This window comes from Salminus brasiliensis, chromosome 10 (genome assembly GCF_030463535.1).
Source record: "Salminus brasiliensis chromosome 10, fSalBra1.hap2, whole genome shotgun sequence".
Lineage (NCBI taxonomy): Eukaryota > Metazoa > Chordata > Actinopteri > Characiformes > Bryconidae > Salminus > Salminus brasiliensis.
Window position 1 is genome coordinate 21,685,534 of NC_132887.1, and position 26,313 is coordinate 21,711,846.

At 40.7% G+C, this 26,313-nt stretch overlaps 1 protein-coding gene across 5 annotated transcripts in view; it reads right to left on the bottom strand.

Annotated features, from left to right (window-relative positions):
- Nucleotides 1–26,313, bottom strand: part of bahd1 (bromo adjacent homology domain containing 1) — a 63,271-nt gene that overhangs the window by 20,678 nt on the left and 16,280 nt on the right. The window contains exon 1 of one of the 5 annotated variants that reach the window (XM_072689693.1): nt 2,186–2,716. The exons of 2 other annotated variants lie outside the window; for them this stretch is intronic. The gene's annotated coding sequence lies outside the window, so the exon portion shown is untranslated. Of the gene's footprint in view, nt 1–680; nt 898–1,999; nt 2,058–2,185; nt 2,717–26,313 lie in introns of those variants that run through there. 2 more of the 5 variants (XM_072689694.1, XM_072689696.1) reach the window with 2 other exon arrangements.

The window sequence follows — 26,313 nt, forward strand, 5'->3', positions numbered from 1 at the left end:
GCTCTTCACATATACATCTCTTTTGTTCTATGGGTTCTACTAGAGAACTTTATTTAACCTTAACTTCACTGCGAGGGTAACAGGGTCCAGGGGGCACAATGTTTACAAAGCAAATATAGCCATTTTACTTATTATTCAACCCCCCCAATGAACCTACATTAGTTTTAGATGTAATGTAATCTGAGTTATACATATTTTTTAATAATCTATCCTAGCTCAACATGTCAGGTGTTAGGCAGTGTAGTCATAATCATTTGAATCAATAACTTTGTATGATGTAGCTATTTAAGCAAACTTGGATCGGGACACATTATATCAAGTTTGGATTTTTGGGTCTCGTTACACACTGAGAAACTACAGGTGAGCAATTTCCTGACACTTCTTCGTTATTGCGATAGATTATAGGCCTCTCACAAAGCATTTCTCTGAGATATTGTGTATATATCGTCAGTAGTTAAAGAACACTGACCGACGACATGATTTATAAAAGATAGAGCACAATCAGCCCTGATTATATTATTAGTGCAGCACAGTGTGTAAAGCACTGTTTATTTTTTTTGTATTCATACATAGTTATTATTGATATCATTTTTGAAAGCTGCACGGATTTGATATTTTATCAATTTCATGCCTTCAAAAAATAAGTAATAGGTAATACAATGTTATGTATCAGTTTTCACCTTTAGCGTCCACCCCTACAGGAACCCCCACCAACAACACTGTATTGCTGAACTCCTGCACTTCAGCTTCGGCCCTGGTCTGCAGTCATAAAACGCATGAAGTGGAAACGTTGAAATAATTCAATAGTTCAAGTGAAGCACACGCAACCCAAGAAACACTAATTTCATAATTCCATGCAGACATACAGTAATGGATGTTCATATCCAATTAACCACTACTCTCCTATTCCAACTGCCCTGGTTTTATTCCAAATTACAAAAGACAACTGATATTATCCAGGCCAAATCCACCACCACCACCACCCCTCCCTCCCTCCTCCTCCTCCTCCTCCTCCTCCTCCTCCTCTCCCCTTCCTCTTCCTCTTCCTCTTCAAAATCTTGTTCAGTTTCTAATCAGGCGTGCTAAAGCGCCCAATCCACATCTCGAAGGTGGCCAAATCTGGTAGCTAGCACACACACACACATATATAGACCCATTTGGAATCTGCGATCCTTTTGTTGTATGCCATTAAGAACTGTTGCCAAAATCTAGCCCACTGGCTAGTGAGCTCTTTTGGGAGGCTGTCTATGGAAGCGATATATAGAAGTGGATGTCTGCATGTATCCGGCTAGAGTGCTAGGTCTGGGAATACTGGGAATACTGGGAATATTGGGAATACGGCTCCAGAGACGAAGTAGCCTAGTTGTTCTGACCTCGGTGCAAATTGGAATTAACTTTGAAGCAAAGTAATCTGCTGATCTCCCCCCCTGTCCCCCCTCAGTCTCTGCATCTGGCTGAGAGGAGGAGACGCAGACGAGAGCCGCGTGCTCTTGGCTTTGATTAAAATAATCGTGGGGTCTGGAAAGCCCACGTTCTGAGACCTGAAGAGGAGAAGAGCTGGGCGCAGATCACACAGGGCGTAGCACTGGACTCGAACTGTGCTTTAAATAAAATCACGTTTGGGCTCCAGCACACAATCTCAATCTCCGTCCAGCACCAGAGCCCCGGCACCAACACCAGCATCGCCAACAGCACCACCAGCACCACCAGCACCAACAGCAGGCAGCCGCACCAGCTCGCTCAACCAAACGAGAGCAAATCCCATCCATCCAGTCCGTTTTCGCCACCAAACAAACACCACCACCACCATCATCATCATCATCCGACCACGAGAGTCGACCACCGAGCTGAGGAGGCTGGCTGTCGGTCCTCGTGCACTCACAAACCCGCGCGGCTCGACATAAAAAAAAGAGCAGCTCTGGAGTCCAAACGCGAGCCGTTCAAGGACTTTCCAAACCCAACAAAGCCACAGGCTAGTGAATGTAGGCTATGTACTAACGTTTCAGACGGGTTATCTCTCTACTCCAACCACCCCTTCCTCCTCCTCCTCCTCTTCCTCTTCTTCCTCCGTCTCTTCCACCACCTCCACCACCTCCTCCTCCTCCTCCCCCGGCAGAGAAACAGCAAAGCAAACGCGCATAAACATAAACCAACATAAACCCCATTAGCAAAGCTCTCGGTTTACCTCACAGCCTTCACCGTGTCGGCGGAGCTCCGAGCGAGAGGGGCATCGCGTTCCGGAACACGGGGGGGGGGGGGGGGGAAGTTGCTCTCCTCTCGGCGGCTAAAACGACATCGATGCTCGGCGGAGAAGCGAAACGAGGGGAAGCAGCAGCTGACAAGACACGTTGAAGCGGTGACCTACTTCCGAAGTAGCACGCTCCGGGTAACGTTCACGAAAGCTGCCGCGGCGCCGGGGACCGCGAGAGAGCCGCTACGCTCTCGGTGGTTTTAAGGGGTTGAGTGTGAACGGAAACCGAAAACGGAGGAGAGCCGAGCGGAGCTCGTCAGTTGTTAACAGTTTGCACGTAACGGAAGGGTCGGGGAGCCGCGCTGTTACGTAATGGACTGCCAATTCAGCCTCTCCCAAATCTCCGGAGACTCCGAGGCTGAGCCGGAGAGTGGCGAATCGATGACGGAAAGAGAGAGAGAAAGAGAGAGAGAGAGAAGGAGAGAGAGAGAGAGAGAGAGAGGAGAGAAAGAAAAGTTTGGGCTCGTCAACTTAATAAAGTCTAATTCAGAGAGGACGAGAGAGAGAGAGAGAGGACGAGAGAGAGAGAGAGAGAGAGAGAGAGAGGGAGGACGAGAGAGAGAGAGAGAGAGAGGGAGGACGAGAGAGAGAGAGGGAGGACGAGAGAGAGAGAGAGAGGGAGGACGAGAGAGAGAGAGAGAGAGAGAGGGAGGACGAGAGAGAGAGAGAGAGAGAGAGAGAGAGGGAGGGAGGACGAGAGAGAGAGAGAGAGAGAGAGGGAGGACGAGAGAGAGAGAGAGAGAGGGAGGACGAGAGAGAGAGAGAGAGAGAGGGAGGACGAGAGAGAGAGAGAGAGGGAGGACGAGAGAGAGAGAGAGAGAGAGAGAGAGAGAGAGAGAGAGAGAGAGAGAGAGAGAGAGAGAGAGAGAGGAAAGCTGCCACCGGCAGCAACGCCCAACTTCTCCCCTCCTTTTCCACGGTGTTCAGCTGCAGTTGGGAGTTTTTCCTCTGGAATAAACAGAGACACTCACTGCCTGCAAGATGCTTCATCAGGATTCGGGCATGTCTCCTAATGTCTCCCAATGTCTCTCAATGTCTCTCTCTTACCCCCTTTATCCATACTCTGTACACCCCCTCCGCTCTCATGTATAATAACCCCATTCATCTGCATCACTGCTCTTATCACAGTTCACTTGTGTGACTGAAAGCCAGCCTGTTCCTCTAAAAATACACGCCAACATTTGGAAGTAGGTGGCTCTAATGGGAGAGTAAGCATGGAGCCCGCACTCTTACTCCAACTCTACAATCGGCAGAAAGGGTTCTTTCACTAACAATAATAGTGGAACCCTTTATGGTGCTATAGAGAGCCGTTTTTTTGAGGAACAGGGTTCCTCAAAGACTTAAAGTTCTCTGTCCTGAACAGCCGACCAACTAATCGCATGGTTCTTCTATATGCAGCCATTGCCTTTCTTAAAGACTTTCCTAAAAAAGATTTTACAGAACCACAAACAAGAAGATCAACATCACAGAGAAGAACGTTTAATCAGAGAATCAGAGAATCATGGCTCTCCAGAGAAACCTTCCATAATATTCAGCCAGAAAACCTACAATGGGGTGTGGGGGGTGTATTATAGCTTGATACTTGATGGCAGAAATGCACATTTCTTTGTGATACAAAGTGATGCCCACCAAAGTGGTGTAGTCCACCAGGGGTGCATTGAAATCCTATAAGCTGATCTCTCATTTGATATTATTGCAACAGCAGCAAAATCCATTAGGCCCAGACTACAACCACTCCAGGGCCATTAAGTATAAATGTTTGTATGCAGGCCAGTGGATCTTAATGTTCCCCCCCAAAAAATATGACAATAAAAACAAAAAAGGATGCTGGAGCAGAACACTCTTGTCTTGTCCACCCTGCCGTGGTCAGTGACATCTCACACTCGCTCGGTTTTCTCACACCATCTCATTTGCATATGGCCTGCACGGCTGAAAAGAATAATGAAGAAATTTCAGTCATCGCTGATGTCCAATGGTAACCACATATCTCCATTTTTATTCGTCCGTTTTTGTTTGAAACCCGTAGCTGCTTCTGTACACAGTGTAAGTCATTCTGGATGAACAGAATACTTTGAATAAACTCGGATTTTACAGTATCGTCTGTTCAAAGTTAAGACCATGTTTGCCTTCTCTTGTAAAGTCAACATTTGGGAGACACATAGTTTTCACCGGACAGTGATAATATGCACTCCTCATAAAGGGTACTACAGAGGGTTCTTTTAGTGATGCCACTGGAAATCACTTATGGTTTTAAAAAGAACCATGACTGAACCTTCAAACTGGTAAAGAACCCCTAGAAGGTTTGTTTTCTTATGGTTTTCAAAGAACTCTTTTTTTTAAGTTTAGCGTTATTTGTAAGTAGAAAGCAGAAAGTGTAGAAATACTACACTGGGACTGCACCTATACACTCCACCTTTACATCAAGTGAAGGTTCTTCCCACAAAGTGGTTTGTCAATGGCCTCCCTCAAATAAGCCTTCGTAACATCTTGGACACTAATATATATATATATATATATATATATATATATATATATATATATATATATATATATATATATATACACACACACACACACACACACACACACACACACACAGTATTATTATATACAGTATAAAAACATGCATCTCTAAAATTATGACTTTACAGAAAAGTACAAAAACAGTATAAAAAAAAACAACTTCAGAGCATTTCTATTGGTCCATTCATCCAGAATGATTTACACAGCGTACAGAGAAACTACAGGGTTCTAAAAATGTATGTATATATATATATATATATATATATATATATATATATATATATATACATACACAGCCCCACTACAAAACCTTCCAATTGACTTGCCACATCTCTTCCATTAATTTTATAAATTCCAGATCCCGGACGTAGATAAATTTTGGATCGTTATGGAATATTCTGCTTTAAAAGTACTAAGCAGTCACACTGTGAGAGAAAAAAACAGAAATCCTGTATGTTTTATCATGCATGGCAGCCCTCTGAATCATAATCAAATTGAATCGTGAGGTGCCTGGAGCTTCCCACCTCTAGTAATCATTATTACAACAAAACAAACTGTTGAACAAATACAAAAACAGCAGCACTTCCGCTACACAGCCTTCAAAATCGGAGACTGCTGGGTACACAACTGGTTTCGTTTTACACAAACATTAAAAAAAAAAAAATTAACATAAACAGCAAGAAAAAAAAAATATAGGTGCTGTAAACGGTTCTTTTAGCAATGGCTTTTGGATCCATAACAAATGATGATTGTAATAGAGATGTGTAAAGAACTGTTTATGGGTCTATAGACCCTTCACTTCATGTAAAGGTTTGTAACAAGTTTAAAGGTTCGTTACACTATGGCATTGCTCAGAGAACCAGTTGCAGCACATTTAGTTTTGAGAGTACACATAAGCTTTTTCTTCACACTTGACATAAATCTACATATTTGTATTTATTAAAGGTTTATAGGTAAATTTTGTTGTCATTTTACCTTAGTAACTGCTACAAAATCTGACGCTAGCCAAAAAAAATAAGCGTTTAAGTGCGAAAAAATACTAAAAATGTGACTTAAAGCTGTAACTTTACATGATACTAGCTTTATATGGTACAGAATGCCAAGTAGCGCTTTTTACAACTGTTGTTGTCATAAAGCAGCTTTACATAATTAGTAATTAGTAAAAGACAGAAAAAAAAATAAAGTAAGAAAATATGGAGGATCCAAGACCCCCAATGAGCAAGCCAACAGCAACAGGGGCAAGGAAAAACTCCCTCAGAGCTGGAGGAAGAAACATTGGGAGGAACCAAGACTCACAAGGGAAACCAATCTCCTCTGATCAGAACTATTTATAAATTATTGATAAAAGTTACCAAACCATCTATACTATTGAATGGAATCAATACTACCACAGCCATCACAGATATAGGAGCCTTCAGCTGAGGAACTGCTGGGTGTGGCTAGGGTACACTCATGGCCTCCAGAAGACGGACCTTAGCAACGGAGTGGGCGGCATTAGTCATCCGATTTACCATAACATACTGCACTCATATCAAGCACCTATCAAGGCCCATTAGCGCTGAGAGGGGAAAGGGCTCTACTTCAGCTGCTGGCCTTCTTGCATCCATTTGATGGTAGGCGAACGACTGTAAAAGTGAGCGAGTGAATGAATGACTAGAGATTAATGAGCGAGTGATTCTGTTGCTGACGTGAGAAATGCGTAAGTGTTTTCGAACTTTGATCAAATAGAAATGTAGGAATCGCAGAAAAAAGCGAAGAGTCTCATTAAAGGTTCTGTATGTGATCCTTTGTGCTACAAATGCTTTGTTTTTAGCCACTTTTGTAACTTTAGCCCCGCCTCCCTCCTCCCGTTCGTGTTCTCAACACACCGTTGCAAAGGCCAGAGAAAGCGGCTACTAAGCACAGCCTAGTATAATGGAGCACTTACATAAGGAGCCACCGATTTCGCTCCTGTTTTCAGTTCATTAATTACTGAGTCCTGCCTGTGTACTCTTTTTCCTGCAATTCCGGTCTTTACCTGACTGCTGTGCTGCCGCGGCTATCCTGTTCCATTTTCCGAGTTTTTTCCAGTGGAGGAATATTAGGACGGTCGCTTTCAGCTGAACGTTTCGAACTGCACGTGCAGCCAGACCAGCTATGGAAAACAAAAATAATAAACAGCGAACAACACAAACAATGATACAACACAAACACTTCATTCTCTGCGTTCTCTCCACTACCTCTTTACATAGAAAGGAATGGTTTGTTGCTCTATTGATGTTTAAAGTGCCGGATAGATCATCTTTCGATTATCACACAAGTAGCCTTTTAAGTCGATCTGGTTAAGAGCTTCAGCTAAATTTTGTAAATGTATCTTTGCTTTAAACCACTTTTGGATGCTTTCTGAAGTTTTTGCTGTCCTTTATTTTCTCAGACACAGACCCAACAAAGATCGAGTCAACTTTTTGCCATTAAAACTGGTTGAACATGCGATTTCTATATTGCCGGCAACTGTAACTTGCCAAAAAATAAAATAACAATCACATGATGTTCTATGTGGAATGATATCAGATATGACTTTTTCTCTGCTGTTTTGTATTCATCCCATTCAAATAAAAGAAATAAACATGTGAATATCAAAGCATTTATAATTATGACCGATTTCTGAAAGAAGTGCACTATATTCCTAAATATTCTTTCATTACACATCAATCAACACCTCCAGCAGCACACAGAGAAAAGATTAGATGAAACATCCAAAACGGCTGTTGCTCTTCGGCCTGCGGAGAGGTTAAACCACAGACACTAAAGACGCGTAACATCATACTGTGAAATATAAACACACACAAGTCTAGTCATGATTCTTGACTGTAGCTCTCCCATACAAATACAGATTTGAAGGTGGCTCTTCTGATAAAACCAGTTACTTTCAGCTTCCACCGTGCTGTGAAGGCATTTATGACCAAAATACACGGAGTCTAAAGTAGGCAAATAACCGAATGCAAATCCAGAAATCAGAAATGAACAGCTTATACTCTCTAAACAGACACAAATACAGATACCAACAGGAGGCGAGCAACGTTTGCTTGTTTTGTTCAGGCCTAATCTCCAGATTCTCTATACAGTGTGCTTGCTCGTGTGTATCTTCGGCTGCCTCTCAGAAGTCTGGATGAATCTTCAGATCCTGTCTGCTTTCCTTGAATTTTCCTTATCTGTATTCCATGATCACAGGTAACATAACAGTAGTGCTGACTAACTTACAGATCCAGGCTACCAGATCAGTTAAACATGTCTTTCCATGTCCCTTTCCAGCAGCTTCATATACTCCATGCAATCCATACACTATGTGGCCAATAAATAAAATAAGGGGCCCAAATTAAATAACTGCTTTTCCTGGCTGTTTCCGATTTCCTACACATGACTGGCCATTTCGGATTTATATGTGTGTGTGTGTGTATATATATACACATACATACACACACATATAATTATATATATATATATATATATATATATATATATATATATATATATATATATATATATATATATATATATATATAACACTGTCTGTTTGAACATTGTTTTGGCTATTTTGGCATTTGTTAAGCTTTAAATTTAACAAACATTAATTGGGAAAGCATTAACAGTAGCGTTAAGCTGTTTCCGGTCGAGTAGTAATCAACGGATGAGGGTATTGCCCATTACTAAATACAGCCATAATTCAATCAAATACACTTACCAGAGTATCCACTCTATCAACATTAATTACGTTCTCCAGCTGAAAAGCCTTTAGTCTCGTCTTGTCATTTCTAAAGAAGCAGCCAATAAAATAAGTTAATCAGAACCGGAGATGCAGGGCTGAGCGGTGGGACAAATTTACTCATGTTTGTGATTTAAAATGCTAAACTCCCTTATCTTGCTAATGTCTACAGAGACCTAGCGGTAGAATTAAACCAGTCAGATTATACTGTTTATTAAACTCCTTGTTCAGCTCAGACGTGCAGAGTCACGCAAATGTTTTGAACTAACATGCTGGAGGTATATCTTCCAGATATCTTAACGGCCCTCCTGCTGGCTGTGCTGAAGCCCAGTTAAGTTTTTTTGAGAAATGCTGAAGACCAGCAAACATTCTGTTCTGTTAAAAAAAAGAAAGAGAAGAAAAGGTGACCGTCACAGAATTATATGAGGTTAGATGATACTGATCGGCCAATCACAGAGAAAACTGCCCAGTTCCGGTCACCAGCCGATTGCTCTGTGCATCTGCATGATGCAGTAGTGGTCAAAAGATTTACATACACTCAACATGGGCATGAATATCATGGCAACATTGGGTCTTTAATGATTTCATTAAGTGTATATCGTTCTTTTTTATTTTTTTTGTTTTTCTCAAATTAATACAGGGTGAAAAATATACATAAGCCCACCAAGATAACTGATTATATAGTTCCAAGGTCCCAAAATGTCTTAGGCCTGCCATGACCAGGTCCTCTTAACCTTCTGTTAGTGCTCATGATTGACTACAGCTGGTAGCTTTTCTGTGCCCACATAAAGAGGGTCTGTTGGACAGCTGTTTGACTGGACTTATCAACACACAGTATTACTGGAAAGTGCAAGGAAGTGGAAGTCTTTTGGAGCCATTTCTAAATACCAGCAGATTTCAAGATCATCAGTTGAAACAACTGTGTTACGATCTAAAAGTTACAGAGTCTGAAAAGCCTGAAAGAAAATTTGGTTTGAACTGAAGTAACCTTGAGAAATTCAAATTAAATAACATCACATGATGCTCTACGTGGAATAATATCAGATATGACGTGGTTGGTGTGGCGCAACAGATAACACCACTACCTGCCACTGAGCTGCTACACCATGTGGGAGACTGGGGTTTGATTCCCAGTCTGGGTGACTATGCAGCGCTACACCAATAAGAGTCCTTGGGCAAAACTCCTAACACTACATTGGCTCACCTCTGTAATACGAGTAACCTTATAAGTCACTCTGGATAACAGTGTCAGCCGTAAATGTTAATGTAATGACTTTTTTTCTCTGTTGTTTTGTATTCATCCTATTCGATTTCAAGAAATAAACATGAATATCAAAGCATTTATAATTATGACAGAAACATCCAAAACCCTTGAACTGATGAAACCCCACTCATGAAGCTGTACCAGACATGGCTTTTTAAAGGAAACCGTTTATATTTAGGGTCAAACTCAAGCAAATTCAGCCACCTCTTCAGAGCCTTTAAGTGTATTTTCAGAAGAACAGGCTGATTTGACACACGCAAGTGAACTGCAGTAGCAGCAGCGATGCAGATGAACGGGGCTCAGCGAACGTGGTTATTCTGCACCACAGTGAGATGACTGAGAGAGGACACTGACATGCATTTCACGAAGGACCAATTATGAACTTAATGCTGAATGTGCAGAGATGACAGGCAGGAAACACAGGCTCATACTATCATCCAGCGTGTCGACCTAATCACATCGCACACTCTGACGAGCAGTCTGTGCAATTAGGATTCATTAGCTTTGTCAGCATGTGACAACAGTCAGTGTAACATTCCGTCCATCTGCACGCTGACATTTGAAGAGCGGAGCTGTCACTTTACGCGCCGCTCCAAAGGTGCTAAGGTTAACACCGTGAGTCATCCCCCAGAGTGCTGCCGCCCTACCCTGACCGACACGAACTCAGCGGGCAAAGGTTCAAGCGAACCCCAACAGCTGTCGGCAAAAGCACCTCATTACCAGCAATTATACACCTGAAGTCAGATCCCCTTCAGTGCCGCAGAGGCGTTGATCTAGATAAAAATGAACATCGTGACTATTTGAGCTCATGCTTTGAGCTCCTGCTTGCTCACTTACACACCAGCTTGTTGAACTATTGGCTTGTGTTTTCTTCTCTTAAAACCGCAACAGTGGAAACCTTACAAGGACTTGTAAATGCTAACCAGACACAAAACATATTTCCAGAAATTTAACTGACTAGTTATTCCATTTTGCATCCAGTGAAAGACAGCTGGGTACCATGAGTAAAGTACACTAACTGCTATGTATTTGGCATTATCTCATAGATGTACTTATATATTATATATTTTTATTACGGATGCACCGATACGACTTTTTCTCTTTTCCAATACCAAATCCAGATTATCAACTCTGACTTATATACTCGATAGATGGCTATAAATCCTGATAATCCTGATAATAAGAGGAACAGCATGTACTGGTTTAGTATCTGCACATCGGAAAAGCTTCAGAGTCTATGAATCAATGAAAATCACCACAATGCAGTAAGCAAGTTGGGAAGCATAATCTTGCTAAGCTCAACCAAACAGCTTTTTATTTAGTGTTTAAAATTCACATTGCATTACAAGTACACGTCTGTATGTAAAAAGATACCAAACTTCAGTGTGTGGCCTTAAAACAAGCTGCTTAAACTCTTAAACGTTTGATTTTAGAAGCAAAAACACCACATGGAAAGAATAAGAGCTAAAAGTTCCACTAAATGTCTGTTTAATGGTAATGGTAACTATTTAAGACTGGCTGTTTACTGATTGTTTAAACGTTTGGTTTCATAATGTATGCAAACCAACATTTTCTATGTAAAAAAGTATGGCGTCAGTAAGCTTTATGGTATTGGTGCTCTCTATAGCCAATACCGATACTGTTTTTAAGTGCCAGTATTGGCTCAACACTAATTTTAATATATACACACATTATATATTCAACATATTAATTCATAAAAAATGCTGTATGTTGTGTTATTAATTTTCTCATCACAGATTGGAAGAAAAATACAAATACTAAATAAAAAACCTGTGCAGCGCTATCAATATTGAACATTACTTCCATTGGAAATCATGTTGAACTCATACATAGTTCATTATATATATATATATAATATATATATATTTATTTATTTATTTTACACACATATCGACATTATAATCGGTCTTACATCACACTATTTCTGATAAAGGTAAAGCGAATCATATCTGTTTAGAGAGGCATTCAACCCTTCCGCAAGTTCAGTCCCACTGGTGGGATCTGCCGTGGCTGGTCCCTGGATAGTAGAGCCCCACACTGGGTTTTGAACACTAAACCTAGACATTTCAGCTACAAATGTACTGCAAAAATCAGATTATAGCAGTAATAAGCTTCAATTATCCGTCTACCCTGTCTTTTGGAAATGTGCATTACTGCAGTTGTGTAAACAGAAACGAATGCAGGCTTCTTATGAAGCAAATCAAAGTACTTCTGCATTAAAACACCGTCATATAATGACAGATTTCATTTAACTGTATTTGTATGAAGCTTTTTACAACTTGCATCGTCACAAAGCAACTTTACAGAATCCGTGATAAGAAGACATGAAAATCTAAGACCCCCAGTGAGCAGCCAAAGGCGACAGTGGCAAAGAAAAAACTCCCTCGGAGCTGGAGGAAGAAACCTAGGAAGGAACCAAGACTCTCAAAGGGGAGCCATCCTCTTCTGGTCTGAACCATTTCTAAATTATTGATCAAGATCCCCCACGTAAGACTGTTCTACCGCTCAGGTGTGCAAAACAACATATTATAAACGTAATAATCACAATATAGTATAACGTAATATGATCATAGTAGTGATGGTAAGAATAATGGTGGTTAATGGTGGTAATAATAACAGTGGCAGATAGTTAAGAGCCAATGTAGACTTTAACACGGTCACTCACAATTTTTCTGATGAAAATTATTTTACAATGACTTCCAGCATGTCTCTGCCAATCAGAGCCCCACTAATCCCTTACTCCTGGGAAATGTTCCTCTTTGTCGGCCTTGCTTCTGGTATAAAACAAGCTTGCCTATTATGTGCTGTGAATATATGAATATTTTATGCAGTGTGCATTACCACGTGCAGCTGGCCAGCCAAAGCTGAACCACGACTGAAGCATAGATGACTCACTACTTCCTATGTCACTTCCCACTACACAGGTAATGAAACTATGGCTTGTACACCCAAATGGTGCAGTACATAATAGTTCCATTAGACACATAATGCCCTATATGGGCGCAGACGTCATTATTCAATGACTTATATAGGCTACTTATAGTATACACTGCACTGGGAGTAAGGAGCCATTTGCAATGCAGCCTACGTTTAGCTGATGCAAAGGGATGATGATGAGCTTATTCTTTATTTAATAGTGAAGACCAACCGAGAGAGACTTTAATAAGTGAGAGCCTGGACTTACCTGAGAAATCTTTAACTGGTGGCAAGGTGTAAATGGAGTATGAATAAATCTAACCTAGAATTTATCCAGATATGGAATGGATCAGGACTGGATCAAGTGTTCAGGGCTGGTTCAGGGCCTGTATAAACATCAGCTTAACTGTTAATAGGTAGTCCGTAATGCTGCCATAGGCTGGCTGTGTCCCATCATACAATCCTTTAGTGGAGTTTAAATTCTCTCAAGTGCACTTCTTTAAATTGCTGTCTATAAAGCAGTGAGCACTGCCACTGAAAAGCTGCTCCAGTCTCCACAGTGCATGTGCTATTTTTAAACATGCAACGTGCATTTAAGTTAAAAACAGGGATGTGTATTCTGAACAACCTGTGAAAATGCTAAATGGCAAGGTGACTAAATCTAACCTAGAACTTATCCAGATATGGAATGGATTAAAAAGCCTTACAGATACAGAGGTCCAGGGTTGAGTAAACATGCATGAAGATTAGCTTAACTGCCACGCGTTGTGGCTGGCTGTGTCCCATCATACGGTGCCCAAAAAAATCCCAAATTACTGTTTTTAATGAGGGTTCGCACCCCGCTGGCACTACTCTCTGAATTCAAGCACTACTCAATTTCTCGGAGAGTCCCAGCACCACACAGCATTTCTGCGATCACTGTGTCAAACCAGACCCACAAACTCATGTCATCTATTATGTGCTTTTATGGTCTTGTTCTGGGTTGAATTCCCTGAATTAGCCACACACTTCGTTAAATTGTTGTGAGCACTGCCACTGGAAAGCTGCCAACACATTTCTAAACCATCCATTTAAGTTGAAAACAGGGACGTATGTTCTGAATTATGTACATCCTCTAGCTGTGTTGAGCAGAGCTGGGAGACGATTCCTCGAAGAACACTGGATGTTCTTGAACATTAGCTTATCTAATTTAAAAGTCTTAAATCCCTTCACTTAAAAGCACATGCACAATAATACGTATAGCTACTGTGCATCTCCTCTGATACTCTTGGACCACTGGACTGGACATCAATCCCCTGTAATTCCTACTAATCCCTCCTAATTCATACTACTAGCCATAATAGTGTATGTACTTCTTAAATACTGTAAATTCTATTGTTTACATGGAGCCACCATTGCCCCAAACCAGATGCTTAGTGAGTGTTTAATGTCCCTCAATAAAATAAATTATTAATATAGTGCCTGGTGCATGATATTTTGGCCTAAAACCATGACATCGTAGGGAGGTATAGTACATGCAGTACAAGGCATTGCAAGGATAGTTCTCAAAAAAGAAAAAAAATAATAAATGTTTATATATAATATATTTTCTATGTCTGTAAATGTAATTACAGACAAAACTGCAATTAGATAATTTAATTTGAATTAAAAAGCATGTCACATCATGCTTTCATGAGTACATCCAAGGTATGGTCAATAAAATAATATGAAAATACTGCCCATGTAAAATACCAAACACAATTAATGCTTTTAAACTGTTCTTGTTGCTTGTTTGACAGTTCCAAATGATTAAACATTAGAAAAACGAAATATTGTAACACATATTTTGCCACTCTGTCCACCCACATATTGCCCTCTGTGACTAAACAGAGCTGGGAATCAAATCTGAAAGAGTACAAGGGGTTTGCTTTGAGATTTTGTATGAGGTTACACATTACAAGCCCTTACACTTTCATTTCATTAGAATTAGCATTAGAACTGTGTTTAGTAGTGTCTAAACTTAGAGATATATTTGAATTATTAGTCTATTCAAACTAGCTGAGGTTTTTCCTGGGTAAATAGCAAAGTAACTTTTGTAAATGTAAATGTAGTCCACTCTCCTTCCACTCTACTCTGTCCTTCCCAGCTTTAACAACTATATGAGCATCCAATGAGCAACAACAGTACAGCTGTTGCTAGTATAGCTCGGACACACATGAATTCTGCTTCTGTAAAGCCCAAAAAAGAAAGGATGAACCATAAACAACCTTGAGCCCAAAGAAAACAAACATGACCTCGAACAGCTTAAATAATTCTCAGAAACTCAACGAGAAGAGTAACAACAAACATTTACAGTGGTTCCAGCAGTTACTGGAGCAGATCACTATACGGCCTACTTTTTCACTCTTTTGCTGAACTCTACTGGACCAAACACGTGTGACACCACAGTAAACCTGCCCAATGTGGAACAGCGAGTTGCCTCTGTTAGCTTAGAGTGAAAAAATCTATTTGAGAGATTTGCTGCACAGTGAGGAAGACCAAAGCGGATGAACAAACACGCCTGTGTTTGGACCAAACCATTTGGAACTGGTTTGGCTTCAATGTATCTGACCTTTAACAAACAAATGATGCAGTGCAAGTTATATCATCATGCTGTGTCGCTAACGGTGAACACACCACCAGAAGCCTTTGTTTTATCTAAAAAAAAAAACAATGTGTGTGAATATGAGGATGCCTGCAGAATGCAACAGAGAAGGGACAGTAAAGGTACAATCCCACTGCAGCATAAAGGGAACCAAATCCAATCATTTTACCTATATATGTGCAGACAGGACAGCCAAATCCCTTTAGCAGGCCCCAGCACCAACATTTATAAGAGCAAACAGAGCTAATTACTGCAGACTTGTTTCATTCATTATTATTTTAAATAATAATTAGTATTTGAGTTCAACAATTATGTAAATTCAAGTCATGTCCAAAAACCCTTGTTTGAGAGTCTACATCTATGCTCCATAAATGGTGCACAGTGCTTGGGCCCTGATGATTGCCACCTGCACTCTAATTGGAAGACACTCATAGTGGTTATCACAGTCTAGAGATGGAAAATAAAAAAATTAACTGGTTATGTATCAGAATCTGCCAATATTTCTCTAACTAGCCAATCCCGAGAGGCGATCAGATCATTTAGAATCAGAATCAGAATCAGAATCTCTTTATTTCACCAAGTATGTTACCCATACAAGGAATTTGTCTTGGTGAGAGCAACACGCATGACAAGTAACAAAGAAACACAGAACACAGTCTTAAACTAAAGGAAAATGACACTCAACAATAAATAGGGTAGGGGATAAATTAAAAAAAAGTAGAAAGTACTAAAGGTAATAAAGGTAATAAAGAGCTGAAAAATATATTTACAGAAAAGAAAAGGACATCTGTACAGGTGTGCAAATAGTCATAGTGCAAAATAGGCAGGAACTGCAAGTAAGTTACGTAAGTTATGGGTTACAGCAGCTCTGTAAAAGGGTCCTCTGTCACAGGACACTGCAGTTCCTTGTTCAACTGCTACTCACTACCACTGTGAGTACACACTGTTTGATCACTAGTGTGTGTGTGTGTGTGTGTGTGTGTGTGTGTGTGTGTGTGTGTGTGTGTGTGTGTGTGTGTTTACTGCATGGATGGGTTAAAGGTGGAGGCCAAATTCCATCATCAAGTTCCAACACAAGTGGTGAACATGGTTCTCTAATCATTAAAGTCCTGTTGTACTAAACTCCCATGTGCTGGATCCACCACTAACCAAATACCCCTCTGTAGAGTACATCACTCAACCCAGTACAGTGAGTAGCCGGATACAGCAACACGGCTGCTGAAGTCAAGGATGCAGTTTTTCTGAGCTGAATTACTCACAGATAGATGATGACTGGTCGAGGGCAATACGCATGTTAGATAGGGAGTCTTGCTGTTTGCTAGGCTATGTGTATCATGTCTGTATGTTACTCCGATCCCGAGTTATGAATCCTAGAATACCTCAGGAATCGGGGTTCATTGAATGGATCGAACCCATCGATCAGCCTAATGATCCGATACCCGATCCAGCTAATTTTGTTAGTATTGGGACTGATATCGGATCCTAGTATTGAATTGGCGCATCCCTAATTGTCCCCAAAACCACTGGGCGGTCCATCTCTACCACAGTACCCATAGAATTAAATATATGTTCTACATCAATTACAGATGAAAACTAATTCTTAGTTGGTTGTCATGCTTAGTAAAAATGCATGGAAGACAAGCGTCCAGACTTTTTTTCTGTCCTGGCACCAAAGTGGTGGAAGGAACTTCCCCTGGGTGTCTAAACAGCAGAGTCGCTCGCTGTCTTCAAACGCAGACTGAAGACCCACCTCTTCAGAGAGTACTTGGGCGAATAGTAGAGTGGTCACCTTATTGACTTGTGTTTAGTAGTGTCTAAACTTAGAGGTATCTTGGAATTTTTAGCCTTTTCAAACTAGCTGAGGTTATGCTTGGGTAAATAGCAAAGCACTTTTGTAAGTTGCTCTGGATAAGAGGGTCTGCTAAATGCCTTAAATGTAAATGTAATTAGACTAGTTTCATTAGATGAAGAGCAGCAGAAGTAGAATAAAAATCACTATCTGAATAGTAGTTTTTAAGAATCTGTTGGTACTGGTGTTTTTAGTCTGTGATTACGTGCATTGTGATAAATATTGTGTATCGCAAAAAATATGATATAGTATTTTTACCATAATCGCCCAGCCCTTTTCTGTAGTTGAATTACCTAAGAAAACACAAGACTGGATTAGACAAAGGCCCAGTTTCCCAAAAGCATCTTAACTGGTAGAGAGAGAAAATTCAGTGCGATTCCTCACCGACCATTTAGGAATGATTTTTGTGATGAGATGCTTTCTAGGAGCGTTGTCCGAAGCGATATTGGCCAACCCTCAGCATTAAAGTACATGGATTGGACTAGAGAGAAAAAAAAATGCATCACAACATACCTAGACACATTTTCCCCCGTATGTGATGCTGATAAATTTTTAGATAGTCGTTTATCTGAAATCTGACTTCATTCCTGCTAACAGTTAGCCTACTGATCAAACCAGACTAATTACACAATTTGCCCTGCAGTCAAAGACAGACCTAGCAGCCTACTAGTACTTCTACTGATTTACTGTGGAAGACTGAAGGAGTGCATGTGCACGTTCATTTGTTTGGCTGTGTTGGCCCAGACTTGCGGATGACAGTTTGCCACCTCTGATCTGACAGGACATGACACAGGAAGCCTTGTTAGCTGTTAAGCAGCCTGTCTTCAAAGAGACGATAGATGTGAGGCAGCATGCCTGGGAAAAATGACAAGGATGACTCTTTCTGAGCGTATTAACAGATTTTGAGAAGATTAGAGTAAAGAAGGGGGAAAAGTCTAATTTTTAACAGCTTTCGAACACTTCTGGTAACAGGAAAGCAGTGCTCGTAAAACCTGGACTCTCCTGCAGCTCGGTGAGGACAATTGATTTAAAAAAAAAAAAAAAAACGAAACAGAAGCTAGGACTTTCTCTCTTTCTTTTAGCAGGACATTGTGTTTTTGGCATGTGAGGCTTTGCAGGCCAAGATCTTGGATGTTTGCAGTTCGAGGCCGGGGTGCCTCCGCCGCTTGGAAAGCATTTTGCGCGGCTCATAAACAGGATTTACCGTCCTCTCAGTGTAAACACTTGAGAGGCGATAACAGACTGAAGTGTTCCTTGCTATCCTTTGCATCCACCTTAGCTGCACGCCCGCAAACAGCTGAGTCTGGTTTAAATGACCACCTTCTTCACCCTTCTTCACTCACACACACACCCCCCAACGCCACTTCCTTTTCTTTCTCTAAACCCACTAGTACACCTCACAGCTGTGGTTTTGGAACAGGACCAGGTTAAGCCTGATGGCTTTCAAGATTAGCCATACGAAACAAATTATCACTCTTCAAACATATGCGAGAGCTGGAAACCTCCAAAGCCCCCCCCCCCCCCCCCCCCCCCCCAAAAAAAAAACAAAAAAAAAAAAACAAAGTCTTCAAGATAATGAAAAGCATTCTGCAGTGGCGCTAACCTCGCTGAAATATTAGCGCAATGTAATGGAACGGCTTCTGATGCAGCCTAAGGAATTTCTTGCCCTGGAGGATTTCAGCTGGGATAAAAGCTAGGGAGCTAATGCGAGTCAGTGGCTACAGGCAGCACCAGCACAGCGGGGACCGAGATCACCTAAGGATGAGGACATGAGACAAAAAGGCATGTAAGCAAACTGTTCAAATGTTTTTTTATGGGCAATAAGAGTTTTCGGCTTGTAAAATCATCATTAGCATAAAGTCAAACAAACATGACTTCAGTAAAAAGTAAAAACTAACAGGAATCATGTTTTCAACAAAGCAGGTTAAAAGGCTTTGGAGGTAGTCTGAAGAACACAGGTTAGGGTTCATATTTGTCCCTGGTTCTCTCAACCACTGCATACATTTGTTTAAAATGAACCAGCAGGCAACCTTATTTATGTTGGTGGTTAGGTAGGTAGGAAGGCAAGTAGGCTGGTTTAGTAGGTAGGTAGGTAGGTTGGCAGGTTTGGTTGGATGGTAGATACGTAGGTACAGTAGCTGACTGGTTGGTTGGTTGGTAGGTTGGTTAGTTTGTAGGCTGGTACACTGCAGATAGAACAATTTTTTTCCAGATTTGTCCCTGATGTTCTCAACCACTGCATACATTCGTTCAAAATGAACCAGCAGGCAGCGTTACTTATGTTGGTTGGTAGGTAGGTAGGCAGGTAGGTAGGCAGGTAGGTTGGTCAGTCTGGTAGGTGGGTAGATTGGCTGATTGGTAAGAAGGTAGGTTGGTTGGTTGGTTGGCTGGTAGGTAGGTTAGTTTGTAGGCTGGCATATAGGCTGGCTGGCTAGTTGGTTAGTTAGTTGGCTGGCTGGTAGGTCGGTCTGGTAGGTGGGTAGATTGGATGATTGGTAAGCAGGTTGGTTGGTTGGCTGGTAGGTAGGTAGGTAGGTAGGTAGATAGATAGATATGTAGGTACAGTGGCTTACTGGTTGTCTGGTTGGTAGGTAAGTAGGTTAGTTCATAGGCTGGTAGGTAGGTTGGCTGGCTAAGTGGTTGGCTGGTAGGTTGGCTGGTAGGTAGTTGGATTGGTATATCGCAGATAGAACACATTTTTTTCTTCCAGATTTGTCCTGGATGGGCTCAACCACTAGATAGGCTGATTGGTAAGCAGGTAGGTTGGTTGGTTGGCTGGTAGGTAGGTAGACAGATAGACAGATAGATAGACAGATAGATAGACAGATAGATAGACAGATAGATATGTAGGTACAGTGGCTGACTGGTTTGGTGGTAGGTAGGTTAGTTTGTAGGCTGGTAGGTAGGTTGGCCAGTAGGTAGGTAGGTAGGTGTGAGTACACCAATATATTTGTCAGAAGACCTTCCGTTTCCTTTTAAAATCAACATTTTCGATGGGATACTTTACTTCAAAATACTCCCACAAATGCAAGTCATTGACTGCAAACAGGATGTGTAATTTTCCTAACAAAAGGACAATTCTCTCTTTCTGTAAATTTGCATTTTCAGTAGACACTCTTATCTAGACTTACGATAGAAGGCAGTGCAATGTGGTGTTCCAGCTTGGACAGGGAACCGAACCCAGCTACCCAACTGCTTTTTGTGTCATGGCCTGGGGCTTTCATTCAGTTGTTAATATTAAGACTCCTAAGCTAAACCTAACCTAAACCGCCTGCACTGCACACACACGTTGCTTTTCTCCAATAACAATCCTAAAATATCAACCAAATAAAGGTAATCTGAGACTTACTTCCTTAATACATGTTCAGCTCCGTATTCCTGCTCTGGGAGTAAATATGAACTCTGAGCTCTTTCCAGTGTAGGCCTGATTTTATCACTGATCCAGAATCACTGGGTTGTGTGCCAAATTCCTGAGCAGGAAAATCTATTCCCACTTAGATAAGACTAAAGAAGCACTGTGCACTGAGTGGAATTGGGACAGGAGTCCCAGAGCGTTTAATTGGCTTTGCTGTCTCTTGGTGGGTAGGATGCACTGTGATGCTGGCCAGTGCAGGCGCCGGTGAGCTGAAGTAACAGAACTGGTAGTTAGTGTTCCCCTCCAAGCATGTTCAGCTGTCCAATGAAGTGATTGACTGTGTTCCTGGGACTTGGAGGAATGCTAACCATGCTAACCATCACCCTTCCAGCAGTGGTAGCATACTGTGATAGAAATATGTTAATAAAACCTGAATAAAACCAGTTAAAGTGTTTGTTAAAAATGTTTTTGTCTGAACTAAGGGACTACCATTACAGTAAAGGATTTTAATAATGAAACCCCTTAAGCATCATGGGCATGGGAAGGTGTTTTGAGTTTGGGCGCTGACTTATTTTTTTTTTTTTTAGCAGCAAATGGTTACATTTGTCTCTATTTGGATAATATATAATAAAAAAAGAAAAATAAATAAATAAATAAAACAAATAAAAAAAATCTCTCTATATATAGGCTACAATAACAGTGAAAGTAAACCATAAAATAAAAACAACAACACAGCATAGCCCCTGGCTGGCGGTTATCTATACACTGCGTGCACAATTATTAGGCAAGTGAGTATTTTGACCATATTATCCATATACTTATATATTTTTTAACTGCAACTTGAATAAACTTGAATGCTTAATGGTTTTAAGCATAGCAGGTGATGTGTGTCTGTGTAATTATGGAGGGTGCGGCCTAAGGAGGTCAACACCCTATATCAAGGTGTGCACAATTATTAGGCAGCTTTTTTCTTTAGGCAAAACGGGCCAAAAAAGATTTAACTGACACTGAAAAGTCTGAAATTACCAAAAGAGGGATGCAGCACTCTTGAAATTGCTAAGATATTGGGCCTGATCACAGAACCATCATAAATTTTGTTGCCAAAGATTTGAGAAGAATCAAGCATTAAGCTACCAGGAACCCGTTATCTCCCAGTTCTGTCATATTCCAGAACTGGAGTACAAGAAGTACAAGATGTTCAGTACTCAGAGACATGGCCAAGGTAAGGAAAGCTGAAACCCCACCACCACTGAACATTACACATAAGCTGAAGCATCTAGACTGGTCCAGGAAATATCTGAAGACTTTTTTTCAAAGGTTTTATGGACTGATGAAATGAGAGTGACTCTTGACGGACCAGATGGATGGGCTCGTGGCTGGATCAGTAACGGGCACGGAGCTTCAGTTTGAGTCAGACACCAACAAGGTGGATGTGGGGTACTGGTATGGGCTGGTACTATTAAAGATGAGCTGGTTGGACCTTTTCGGGTTGAAGATGGGCTCAAAAATCAACTCCCAAGCTTACTGCCAGCTTTAAGAAGACACTTTCGTTAAGCAGTGGTACAAGAAGAAGTCTGCATCTTTCAAAAAGACAATGATTCTTCTGCTGGACAATGCTCTACCACATACACCACCAAGTACTCCTCTGCATGGCTAGCCAGGAAAGGCATTAAAGATGAAAAACGTATGACATGGCCCCCTTCCTCACCAGACCTGAACCCAATTGAGAACTTGTGGGTAATTTTTACACGGGAAATTTACAGTGAAGGAAAACAGTACACCTCTCTGAAGAGTGTCTGGGAAGCTGTGGTTGCTGCTGCACAAAAAGGTCATCGACAACAGATCAAGAAACTCCATGAATGGAAGGCTGTTACTGTATAGAGTGGCTATATCGGTCACTGATTTTTTTTTTTTAATGTCAGAAATGTTTATTGGAAAGTTTTGAGTTGTTTGTTTATAATTCTCACTTGAGATGAAAATAAAAAAGGGGGATGGGTAAAATGCGTGTTTTTCATTTAGCTGCATAATAATTCTGCACAATAATCGATATCCAATAACTGTGCACATATAGATATTCTCCTAACAAAGCCAAAACCTCATGTTTACTTTCTTAACCATTCCTGTTTGAGGTTTGTTACCATTTTGGATTAACCGAGAGCACTGTAGTTAATGATTAATACAAATAATCCTCAAAAATAAGACTTGCCTAATAATTGTGCACACAGTGTAGGTGTTCATATTTTGAAATTGCAGGATTTATATGCTGTAAACATGACATTTATTACTTATTATTTACACTGACAGCAAAGGCTGCTAAACCATGTCAAGACCCACCAAATCCTAAGCAAGATAAACATTAGCTAACAGGATTACAAGTTATCCTCTCATCTCCCCACACAATGTGAGGTGTGGCTGGATGAGAACGTACTGCAATCTCACAAGCCTTAAAAGATGCACACCCTTATCAAACATAGCTGTATGTATTTCTGTCCTCCAGATTAACATTATCAGCATAACTGCACAAATCATACGGCTTTGGCTTTACTGTAAATTGAAAAGCCAATTAAAAGACTACACACACACACTACACTAAACGGTTGTCTACATTAAGCTAATTGTTATTAGGAATTGAGACTACGAAGGGAGATCTCCTTAAATCACTGAAACGCTAATTCTACTGTGAATGAACGCAACCCTGGGAGCCATTGGCATGATTAAAGTTGATAACTGCCTTTGTTTGTTTAGGAAATATGGAATGTGAATCAAAATACCAGAAATACCCCCCCCCCCCCACACACACACACACACACACACACCCCGAAATACCCCAATGTACACCTCAACAGTAACGCTGTTTATAAAATACACATGAAGACCAAGACCAAGAGTCATTTAGCCTAATTCTGTCAAATGCACCGTGGAAAGAACCATCAGAGCTTACGCGAAGCAAAGGGAGATGTAGTGCCCGGCTACATTCCACGTTGTGTAAATTTGTGGTGGTTATGGACCATTAGTCCAAAAGTCAATTTGCTGCACATAAGCTTCCTGTTAGAAGAGATCACTGACGATTTGCTGAGCTCTTTATCTGCCCGTTCATACATGTTTGATTGACTCTTTTCCCAGAGGGTGGTAATCCACGTTAAACAGAACTTCTGTCAAGTCAGCGGCTCAGAAAGTTTGATCTGCAAAAATGGCTCTTGATGAGGTCGCTAAAAAACTGAATCAGAATCAGAAATACATCCCAGGAGGGAAATTGCAGTTGTTTCAGTTGCAACGGAGTAAACACTCTATAAAGTAAACAATCTATAAAGTAAGCACTATAATGTATAAAGCAATATAAAGTTTACACTACAAAGTGTAAAATGTAGAACAAGGAGAAAGATTCAAATATGTACATGTTTATAAATTATATGAATATAATAAAGTGGCAGGAACTGTCATAAATATAGAGCATGCTGTATAAAGTAGTTCAAATATTGCACCTCTGAAATTAATGCACATATGAACAGTATCATTTGAGTATTTACTGTATATAAAAGGCCAGTGGGGTTTACTTTTGTTCAGTGTATTTTTTTTATTATTCAAGTTAATTAGCCTTCTGGTTTTTAGCCTTTTGGATGCCATATCTACACTACATTACCTAAAGAAATTCCATCATATAAATGTGAGGCCAATGAAAATCTTACAGTACTAAAAGCTTGCATTGTACACATGCTGAAACATATGCTATTATATTCAATGTGAAACACAATAAGCAATGAACCTATACAAGTCCCAGTCATGCAAAATATATATAAATCTTTTACATAAAAACGATAACATTAACATAGAAAGCAGTGGCTTTTACATCAATGTGTCCATCACAACTCTCCAGAGCTCCTCATGGGAGTCTAGTATTAGTTATACACTGCTAAGGGAACACTTAAACAACACAATATAACACAATATTCGCCACTGGCGCTCTGTGCTCTTCACAGATGAAAGCAGGTTCACACTGAGCACATATGACAGACGTGACAGAGTCTGGAGACGCCGTAGAGAGCGATCTGCAGCCTGCAACATCCTTCAGCATGACCGGTTTGGCAGTGGGTCAGTAATGGTGTGGGGTGGCATTTCTTTGGAGGGCTGCACAGTAGTTATGGTAAATCAGGTGAGCTTTTTGTGAGAAATTTCTTGTTCCTTTACTGTATTTACATTAACCTGCATCAGTTCTAATGTGATCTGGTGTTTTTACTGTAAAAAATCTTATTGCTGAGATTTTTAATATTTTTTGATATAAACATGCCTTGACAATTATAGAATGTAAAAACCAGAGGCCACATCTAGGTGGATTAGCATTACAGAGAAGTCTAAAATATTTGCAGAGGGTTAAACGCAGTGAAGCGAAACCAGCACAGATATTTGGCTCAGCAGCTACAGCACCAGGCTGTTGATGACAGGGTTGTGGGGTCGATACCCAGGCACAGCAACCCTAACCCTCTCTGCTCCCCAGACACAGCAGCGACTGCGATGTGTGCTCACTGTCCAGTGTGTGTATGTTTGCTCACTAGTGTATATGTGTGTGTTCACTGCGGTTTGGGGAATTTACCATTGTATTTTATAAATCTAGCCCAAGTTTACCCCCTCAAAAAGCCTTTGGACCACCAGCGGGCCGAAAGTCTAAACTTCTACTACTAAAGGATAGCCCCACTGGTTTGTACAGAAGTGTGTAATAAGCCTTTCTGTTCATAACATCATTCTGGGGATAACATCCAGAAGAAAGAAAAATCCTGAATGCCCAAGCCAATCCTCCAATCTAAATTCATTACAGCTGATCATCCAATAAGACAAGTACAGACGATCGTATTGTAGGCATCTCAAAGTATCATCGCAGATGACAGCCAGTGCCAGGAGGAGGGTGTGTTACAGTGTCACGGTTTTACGGTTAGTCACTGTGTAGGATCAGATGGTTACCTCAAATTGGATGTAGACTATATTTGTAATCAGAGCTGCACAGTGGCCACCAGCTGTGTGAGAGAAGCTTGTTCAACTTCACTAGAATCTAGAAAACTTTGATTTAGAATATCCTTGCTCTGCTCAACCCCTCACCTCTCCAGCTGGAAGGGACACTGGGTCAGTGTGGTCAGCCGGGGGAGGATGTTAAAATGTGGTTACTTTGGATTGGCTGGTTAGGCCAGCTCTTGTTTCAAACCGTTATGGTCAAATAAAAAGAGGACCTCTGAGTTACACTCTGAGAGACAATCCCAGGGGGTAGAGATTGCTAGGGGCTCCTTGCTAGGGGCGCTCTGACTTTCTCTCTTTCTCCCTCTCTAATTTACCCACTTTGATTCTTCCTTTTATTCTCTCCTATTGTCTACCAGGTTATTCATAATGTTGCCTCATTTACAATCTACAGTATGTGGTAAAAAGCCTCGTTACTGCATTGTTTACTCTTCTAAACGGTGATTAAAAGGATAATGTCATGCAAACCCCTAATAGTTCCCATGTGTTATTCTAGTAACATTATTATATTTACAGATGGTGTAGTCTGAAAACAGCACTAGTGTCTTATAACAATGGAATATCATTAGCTTGGGTGACTGTATGAAAAAGTCTCTAATCTCCTTAAAAAAAAAACAACTGTAGCTGTTTTTTTTTTTGTGTGTGTTTTTTGTTTTTGGCAACCGACAATAGTTATCCCTTTGAGAACTACCACCTTCTTATTACTGACAAATACCTCAAATAAGAAAAGATCAATAAAAATAGGCAATTTAATGTGGAAAAGGAAAA